Source organism: Cotesia typhae, unplaced genomic scaffold (assembly GCF_013202065.1).
Source record: "Cotesia typhae breed Kobodo isofemale line unplaced genomic scaffold, CoteBio_Ctyphae scaffold_13, whole genome shotgun sequence".
Lineage (NCBI taxonomy): Eukaryota > Metazoa > Arthropoda > Insecta > Hymenoptera > Braconidae > Cotesia > Cotesia typhae.
In genome coordinates this window covers 3,985,586-3,996,268 of record NW_027423774.1, presented here as the reverse complement: position 1 = coordinate 3,996,268, position 10,683 = coordinate 3,985,586, and the positions used below count along the sequence as shown (strand labels likewise).

The 10,683-nt window shown below is 28.0% G+C and overlaps 1 protein-coding gene across 1 annotated transcript in view; it reads right to left on the bottom strand.

Moving 5' to 3' along the window:
• Window positions 1-10,683, bottom strand: part of LOC141534499 (netrin receptor DCC) — a 101,589-nt gene that overhangs the window by 76,528 nt on the left and 14,378 nt on the right. The window lies entirely within an intron of this gene.

The window sequence follows — 10,683 nt, the reverse complement described above, 5'->3', positions numbered from 1 at the left end:
CTTGTGGGAGTAAATTATTTATCAAATCAAGTTAACTGATCAGAAGTATCATTGATCAAACCATAAATGAATTTAACTTGGAGTAAACAATTTTCATTTACACCAAATCTTGTTTACATTTAACATGCCACTAAGGTCCATCAATTGAATAGAATTGACATGATTTGTTTAAAAAATTTTAATTGAATTCATCAAGATATTGGATATTATTTCTGTGGATTTAGCAATTTTTCAAATGAAGCGCAATTAAAAAAACCAAAATGAAAAAAAGGACTTTTATCCCTACTGAAATGAAAGTGGAAAAAACGAGATAAGACGATTCAAATATTTGAGCTCAAATAATGGCAAATTAAAACAATTATAAAATACCTTAGCTCGATTTATCTAACCGTCAATCCACTTAAGCCAGCCTCCTTCTCGACCCCGGGCTCTCAGATGAACATTTATATCTATACTAAATCTCACCTGAAACATAAATTCCGGAGTTTTCTAGCCTTTTCCTCCCACAGCATCACTGTCCTCTACACTGATCTCATTTCCAATTCAATCTAACGGCAGTCGTATAATATACCAACTCGGCCCCGACTTCTTATTCTCTTCGAACTCGGGTAGTGTAGGCACAGGTGAATTTCCAATTGGTAAGTACATAGCATATCTGCGATAGGTATCCCAGTAGAATACTTCCCGAATACAATAAGGAATCTTCCAGCAGAATATATTATTTTATTTTTTTCTCTTCGTCGATTTCAAGTTATTTCATTTCATTTTGTTCATAGCAATAATAATAATAATAATAATTTAATGCATGACTATTTGTAATTGAAATTTTTCAAACATCTCTTTGAATATCTACATCAAGCATATTTAATACATTTTCATATGTATTATTTTTTACCAGTTCAAGCAATAAACTAACAGTCATTTTCAATTACTTTTCTGTATTTTTTACATTGTATTTGTGAATAATTATTGAAAGAATTGTAATTAGATCAGGAATTGCGGAATGTCCCACAATTACTGTGATTTTAACGGTAATTTTTAAAGAAAATTTCTTTCCATGCATAAATTCTCTTATTTTAGCTTTGTACTTTGATACCTTTGACAGCTATCAATAAAATAATTAAACATGTATTAGAATTAATTATTTATGCAACGAATGAAACTGTACAAAAGATCCAAGCAAATAAATGGAACTTAAATAAAATTAGCGCATTCTTTGTTAGCGATTTACACGAGAGTACGATCTAGTAAATTACTTCTACCGAACGCCAATCTCTTTTGAGTACTTGTAGAGACTAACGATAAAAAGAACGGATCCAATCTGATAAAATTAAATTGGTCATTTTGAAGATTCTTAAAAAGTATTTAAATAATTAGCAATTAATAGAAAAGATTTGAGATTAAAAAAAATAAATATTGACTATAAAACCTGTCACTATTCGATAAACCACAGTTGACATAATTGATTTTATTACTTCAATATATTTAACTTAACGATGCAATTAATTATCCGATAGAACTATTAATACTAATAGTTGAACGAGAGTATATTGATTTATTGTTATCAACATCGCTCGAGGGAATCAATTATCTACACAATAATACGTGAATCTGACTGTCTCCCTTCTTCTGTTGTTCTCGCCCTCTCTTAGTTATACTCACGCATCTAATTGCTACCGCGATATGATCGCATTCACTCTTACCCAGTCTATTCTCTGTGATCAAGAGTCGCTATAATACGCACAATGAAATAGCATGAATGATTAACTTTGTATACTAATTAATACTCAACGAAGGTAGATGTTGTCTTTGAAACCCATTTCAATCTAAGCCTCAGGATGAATTTCATTTATGCCTACTTGTTTAATTAACAGACTCAGATTTCGATGGGCTTGTCAATTTATAAAGGGGTGGATGAATAATTATGAAAATTTCCCTTTCACAGCCTTTTTCATTTTAATGCAACGATAAAATCCAATTAATTGAATGCATGTCATCATTTTGCACGCCTTATAGCGCGAAGCGCTAATGGCGCTTATCAAAATCAAGCAATTAATAAATAATAAATTTTAAAGGACATTTATTTTATTTAGAGTAAAGAAAACTGATGAAAAAAAATTTCCCAGCCTTTAGATTAACAACGCGCAATTTCCTACTTATTATAAATCGACTATTTATTACATTCTACTTTTTTCCGTGTATTGATAAAGAATGATAGACAAGAGACTTTCCGGAAGACTGGAGGAGGGGTATTAATATCCTGCCGCAATATTCTTGATGTAAAACTATTAAATCTTGATGATATTACAATTAAGTTCTGTGATAATGTTAAATAGTAAAATTATACTAGCAGTTCTATATTATTTATATAAAGCCATTTAAACTAAACCTTCATGTGTAATAATTTAGCATAATTATAATTATAATTAACATATTTTTTTCTTAAATATTTAATGAGCGTTATGAGGCATGTACTTTTGGATTTTCCAAACTTTTTATTTTAGAAATCGGACAGTTAACATAACACAGTGATTAATTTTCATTGCAAGAACTTTATAAATTTTCGACAATTTAAATGATCCTTCATTTGCATACTAAACAGGTATTAGAAGAAGGGATCGTTCAATTCATTGCTAAGTTATACTGTCAGACTAATGAACCAATTCGAAATTCAAGGCTCAAGTTTTGTAAGTTTGTAAGCCTTCTTTATAAGATCTTAAGGCACCCAAGGGTTGCTTTCTCGTTTACTACAAACTTTTGAATAAAATTTTTAATGCTTAGAACTTCTATTAGGTAAAATTGAATATATTTTTACACAAGAAAACCGGGTAATAATATACGAGAATGTAAAAAAAAATTTTATCTTAATTCAAAAATGTAATTGAAGCTCGATGGAACTAAATAATAAAATAAAACAATAAAAATAAATATCGTGAGTTAAAACAATGTATTATATAACAACAATAAAGTATTTAAAAAAAAAAAAAAATAAACAGATATGAAAATTTTTCACACTTGGAAATTTTTTCATGAGAAAAAAAAACGATAAAATTATTTAAGAGAAAAATTCTTGAATTTAATAAAATCAGAAAAAATTTTTTAATAAAAGAATTTTTCTACTTATATCAAGACTATCTTTTAAAAATGATTTTTTTGGTTAAAAAATTTTTCTCTTGTACAAAGTTAATTTTTTTTTTATTCGAGATAAGCCCCATTCAAAAGTATAATTTGCTACTGTCAGATCCCTTGTCATCTTATGTTTAAAACAATATTTTACTTCAAGACAACTTCATATCCGTCGACATAGAAGTTTATAAACCGGCTGTAAGTATTAGCATGCTACTACTACTACTATAGATATTTTATTTATTCACCAGGAATCACAAATTATTCTCCTTTCCCTTTTGAGCTCTATGTAATGTTTATAAGAAAAGTTCAGTCTTTGACTGCGCTCTCAGCATGTTTCATCACAAATATGTGACTTGATACCCTTGTGAAGTAATAAAAAATAAACAGCGGAAGTATGCGCTCATCGTTGAAGGTAAATATTTAAAGATAAATAGATGATTCCTTTATGATTGCTATTTTCAAAGGAAATAATTGTATGTCCGATAACTTTAGACAGAGGCTATAGACGCAGAATCAGGATATGAGAAACTTGTGTGGAACAAGACCTTCAAAGGAAAGGCAATATCTATCGAAAGCCTTGGATCTATCCCGAATAACTCTGTCACATATTGGAAGCTTCGTGAAAGAGGAGTATGCAAATTCCTCCGATGGAAATACATACTTTGCGTATAATATGGAAGACACAGATAATATTCAATGCACCGAGATGTTTGTTGTCTTGTTTTTCTTCCATCCATTTTAATATTCCACGTCAAATAGTTTGATACAAAATTGTGTTTACGATTAACGTAAAAAAAAAATTTATTTACAATTAAGAAAGAAATTAATGAAATTTGTTGACGAAAATTAAAAGTAAAGATTTAGGCCCCGTGGGTATTTTATCTAAAAGACAATTGTCAAGAGACTTTTTTAATTATTGGAGATTATTTTTTCACCTCTATTTTCACGTTACTAACTGACAGTTTTGTTAATTAATTTTTTTTAGAGAAATCTTATAAATTTAATTAAAAGTTATGGCTGGGTTTTTTTTAAGCTTGAAAAATAGTGAAAAGATAATCATAAAAATTAAACAAAAGCAATTATTTTCTTTTAGTTTTAACTGAAAAAAAAGTCTCCTTCTTCTTCTAAGGCGAATTTTTCGATAAGGTATCCGTGCAAGAAGTTATATAAAAAAAAATTTAACTTTAATTGCAATAACTTTTACTAGTGAACATCTTTGACTTGAACGAATTTTTAAAAACAGTAAAAAAATTTTTTTTCAAAATTCTACACTTCTCTAAATTACTTTAATAATTAATAATCATGAATTTCCTCCTTTCTTTCTATACTCAATAAATTATATTTTTTAATAAAAATTCAGTGATCAATATAAGTCGTGAATTTCGAAATTTTTTTAATTTGTTCATTTATGTATCGTAGTTTTATAAGTTTTTGAGAAAATTATAAAATTATAAAGTTTACTCATGTTTTTAAAATATTTGTCAGTATTTATAATCGTCTGAAAGCTAACTATTGTGATCTTTTTAATTAAACATCACAAATTTCTTGTCGAATTAAACCCTAACACTTTGTAAAAAAACAATATTTATTTTTATTTATAACTTCTATTCATAAATTGTAATGACAGATGAAAGATTATGGATTACAGTGAACTTATATTCATTTCTTGACAGTAAAAAATAAAATCTTATCGATAATAATAATAGAAATAATAATAATAATAATTTTATGAAACTATTGAAAGGATTTATATAAAATATTTCTTAGGATGCAGTCACAGAAATGTGGCAAGTTTGAGTTTGAGTTATTGCTGTGAATTGAAAAGGGGTAGAGGGCGGGTGTGTCGCGGATACAATACAAAATACAAAATACAGAACGCGGAATACAGAATACTGAATTCAGATGAATACGAGCTGAGTTTAAGTGAAGGCGCTAGGAAACAGCTGAACACCAACCAAATACGAACCCCGACAGATCTGATAAACACCTTTATACGCTCATACACAATGTGAACCAGAGGGTGGAGCGCACCAGAGGAGAGCATTCGCGCAATCACCCACTGGCATTCATAAACTACTCAGACAGCGAATGCTGTTGCGAACTTTACTTTGGCTGTTATGTTCTGTGGGCGAGAGATGCTCTGATAACGAATAATATACGAATTTATACGAGGCTAAAACATAATGCTCCGGAATAATGTATTTCACGTATTGTCAAGTGAGACATGAGTCTCAAATTTGTGTCTACATTTTACATATGAGAAATTCCATTCTTTTCACAAACTTTTACACTTTAACACACTTGTGTCTCAAGCTCTTACGCCAAGATGTTTTAATCTCTCTCTATATTCATCCCAAAAAATTAACCGATTAATTTTGGTGATCTTTGGGGTTTTACGGATGATGGGATACTGATCTGTACTACTTACTTCAACTATTTCAAATTTATCCACTGTTCATTTATTTGAGAATTTATTTAAATGAATTATCTTGGCTTAAATTGCTTTCATCCAAACTTTTTTGCATTTTTAATTGAATGAGTTGACAAATATCAACAATAACACTTTTTATGACAGTAAATACTTGAAAAAGTACTATTTTTTCTAGCTAGCATAAAAAAAACCGTTTTGAAAAATTATTCGTCTTTTTTGTAGATCTATATATAAATATATGAAAAATTGTTCAATCTTCGACCACACATGGACATTCCGATCATCTCAGCTTTATGTTATATTAATTTTTTTTTTTGAGATAAATGAACGTTGAGACGTGCACTTTTAGATTTTCCAAATTTTTTTAAGTAAAATAGGACTATTGTAAATTATTCAAGGCTTAATTCTCATTTTCAATGTCCTTATAAATTTTTATCTAACATTGATACTGCATCTGACACTAAGACTGTAAGCACCTATCACCAAAAGCTGTCATTTTAGCAAGAGTTTAGACTGTCATGCGCACAGCGATTGATTTTAATGGAGATACCAGAAGACAGAAAAATACTGACAAAAGCTCGATCAAAAATAGGATCAGTTAATCGTATTAATAAAACAAGTAAAGTTCTGGCACATTTGACAGTTAGCAATACAGCCTTTTCAGATAGAAGTTCAGGTACAAAAAGACGAAGTTAAGTTGACATGTGGATAGGAGTATCCAAGAAGCTATGTCACGCGGCTCATACTCTATGATAGTTTCAAGGCTCGTGGTCGCAATCGAGATAAGTTTCTGACAGTTTAGATAGAAGTTCCTTTGACGGATACTTTAGTACCACAAGGATTTCGAAATTGAGAAGTTCATAGCTGAATCTAGATCGCGGTTATTTGTTTACAACATATTTAAATCACTCTTTGAACTAATTTTCATTTATCTCTCCGGTTTCTTCGGCACAATACAGGCCAATAAATTTTTTTTTATTAAAAACAATAATTTTAAATTTCTTGTATTGGAAATAAAAATTATTTTGATGGATACATGTATAGTTATTGAAAGTAACGAGCTGGAATGATGAAAAAAATCATATGTGCTTGCAATAAACCAAACAATGGATGTTGATATTATCCATTCAGTTTTTATCTTTTTGCGCATCTCAATTATAAATCCAATTTCACTTGATAAATTGGAATTATGTATATACCGGTACCTGCGTGTGTACTAAATTCCGTGACAATTTACATGCATTTGTCCGGTAGTAAATAAAATGAAAATATTGACAGGAAATTTTCAGCAAAATAAATAAAATAAACTAAAACAGGAGCAGCAATTTTTAAAAACTAATTGTCTATAAATAACTTCAGTTCATACAACTACTCTCGAAGTAACAATTTTACGTTTACTATCACCATAAAAAGCTATTCTGTAAAAATATTATTTTTTAAATCTAATAAAAATTTTTTTTTTTCATTTTCTCAATAGATTTATGTATCAAATGCAATTAAAAAATTTTCTACACATTCTTTTAGCTCTGCAGGACGAAAATGGAGTATAGGTTTGGATACGCCCATTTGGCATTAGTAATGCAATATATTTAATAACATATTGGTAAAATTACAGGACAAAATATGGTAAAGGTACCAAATATTGACCAAACAACATAAAAATTTGAGTTTCAGCACAAAATCTTCCAATAAAGTTACAAATAATACATTTATGTTCGTTTTACCTAAACTGGTCAATATTTGAAGCCTTTAACCTATATTAAAATACACAACGCAATTTTATAAAAAAAATTGATGCAATGAAAAATTTTTCAATAAATTTATTGCTGCCGGGCTTATAAAAATAGTACAGAAATTTGCTTCCAATAAATTAAAAACAAAGCTTTTTTTGTTAATAGTATATAAAAATTTGTATTTTATCGATCAATTAACTGGCGAGTTAGTCCATTTATGACGAAAGTTAATAAATCTTTTAAATAAAATATTTGTCTCGATAACTGGGGTATATATTACAAGGAAAAGCTAACAAGCGCTGATTTTGTTCGTCAGCCCCCGAGGCATCTACTGCCTCGGGCGGCGTATGAACGCCATAATTTACGTTCAACAGTTACGAATGGTTCAATCCACAATTGGAACCGTTCCAAGGCTAGGTCGAGGGTGGTGAGACATACGAATAAGGGTGCCGAGAGCCAGGCAAGTAAAAAGACAAGAAGTGAGTAAGAACGGCAAGGCAAGTACGGACAAAAATTATCCTTTTCTTTCTCCTCTTTTCTTGCTTTTTTTTTTTTTATCTTTGTGCCTGCTATGATCTAATTTTTTTACAACCCTGCTGCTATGGAAATTAATTTAAAAGCCGTACCTTCCTTCAGGCTACACCTGCATAATGTCTTGCAACCAGATCCTTTAAAACTTATTCTTTTTTTATCTACTTACACTTTTTTATTTTTATTACTTTTTTCCGATGACACTTGACCCCTGCTTTTATTTATTCAAATCATGGCTCTATGCAAGTTATAAATCCCGGGCAAGGACTTTTTATTGACAGCTTGCTACTGTCTTTAGAATTATTTTACGTCATTTATTAAATCACTTTTATTGTGTCAATGATATTTAAGTCAAATTGAATTTAATTATTCAGAAATGGCTTATAGTTTGTGCTATTGCTTTTCGTTTTACTCACTAGTGCTGCTTTTGTGGATGAATTTTTTTTTATTGAAATATTAATGAAACTCTTTACTAAAATATTTATTTAAAATATTTTTAAATGATTTATAAAAAGCAATTTATTCAAATAATCATTTTTTTGTTAATAGTAACTATAAACTACATGTTAAAAGTATAATTTTTAATAATTAACCGTTCAAAAACTTTTAATTAAATTTTTTTTAATTATTTTGTACGTATTTAATATCTATTGAACATATTAAAAATTCAGCTTCTCATCTTTACGTAGCCGTAATGTCCAGTCAAGCTTAAAAATTTGTAAAGATTTTTAATTAATAATTCAGGTGCCTGCGTGTAATATGACCTAGTTATTATATATTTTCAATAAAAAAAAATTATCGATTAATTTTAATTCTTAGTTATTATTTAAGAATATTTTATGGAATATGTACAAAAAATGATAAATTTACTATAGCTATCATCTTGATCTTATTAATGGCCAATACTTCAATATGTAAAGTTTAAAGTTTAAATTACAAAAGAAATTTCGACGATACGAAAAAAAAATTGTAAAAATACTTTTTCTATAAAATTTAATTCTAAATAAAAAAAAAGGTTTTTTCATTGCTTTTTTTCGTATATTCAGCTTTAGATTAGATTTTAATTAAAAAGCTTAAACAATCAAATATTAATAAAAATTTTAATTTTTAAATTGTGCTGTACAGAATTAATTATTTAATATTTATAAAATTGCTTGAAAAGTTTCAACATAAAGTAAAAATTAAAAAATTACACTGATAACAATTAAAAATACGGTCCTTGCATACAAAAGTTTGTTAAAATCATTTTTATTATTCTTTAAATATTTTGTTGATTTATTATATTAATTAAATAAATAAAAAAAAATTTTTTTGTTAACATTTAAAAAAAAATGTACGTGAATAATGATTAATATTAAAAGTTATTGATTAAATCTTACATTTTTATTTCATCATAAATATTTCTCAATTAGGCTTAATTATCCGTCAATAGGTAAGTCCATTATATTGAGTAACGAGTCATTAAATTCATTAGCTAGCCACACATGATTATTAATATATTCCACTATTATCCTATTTTTCCTCATAAATTTTTTACCATTTACCACATTAAAATTTAGTAATACGTTAATTAATGTAATGAGCAATGAGTATGTCTGATTGCTTTTAGCACATGGAATATCATGATTCATCGTAAAATACTATTTGTTCATAACAGGTAAATACTGTTGTGTTTGTATATATTATTTATTTACTTGCACTTAGAATTTACATATGCGATGGCTGTTTCAAAGGCTCGATCATCAGGACAAATAGAATAAATTGCAAAATTATATCAAATTTACAATTAATATATAATAATATGATGAAAGCCATTTAAATGAAGAAATTTAGGTCGAAAAATGTATTTTTTATGATGTAATAATGGAGAACGATAACAAATAAAGTAAAATATTGAACAAGGCGACGAGATTACATTACAAAACTAATAAATTCATACGCAGATTGAAAATAAACATTTTTGATTTTCAAATCACTACAACACCATTCGACGGTAGCCCGTAGCAAAAATTTCAATCGATTCCAGCACGCGAAAACTCGGAAAACAAACAATACAAATAAAAAATAACAAACGCTGCTTCAAAATAATTCGAGTATTTAAATTATGTAAAATATTCCAAACTTTCAATTAATTGTTTATTAATCAAATAAAAAAAAATTGATAGAAATTATTCACGATTGTGATTTATGGAAAAATAAACTTTTTTATTATACAAATATCCATTTTTATGAAGAACAATTTGGCGAATTTCGGACGACATTAAGAGTATTTAATTAATCCAATAAATATAAAATAGCTGTAAAATTTTTTACTGCTCTTAATCATTTTTTTTTCTTTTTGGGGATATTACTTTTTTTTTTTTTTTTTTTTACGAGACTTTTGCAAATATTGGAAACATTTTTATGGCCTATCTATTCAGACAAGGATCTATTTGCTCAGTAGTTTTATTATTCACCGTAGCTGAGGATCTGGAGTGGAAAAGACACAAGAGGGTAAATAAAAGGCTATTGTTTATGCATTAGTAATACTCCGTCTCAAGGCTTACGTGAGACGGTACGGTCTCATTGAATAATATCTGACTTTTGCTCTTTCCACCATCACAAGTGACCTCTACCTATTCATATCTCTGAAGAGAATTTATTCAAATATTTTACCTCTGTAAATTAATTCATTCAAATATATTCCGGCACAGCAATTAAAAAAATTATAATAAAAAATGTTTTTTCTTTCTTATTGTTAAATATTCAGATAGGGGTGTAATTTAAGTAAGCGATTTCTTTTTTGTATTATTTATTAATTACAGATTATAATTATCAGAATTTTTAAAAATTAAATTTACTGAATTTTTGAAAGCAGAA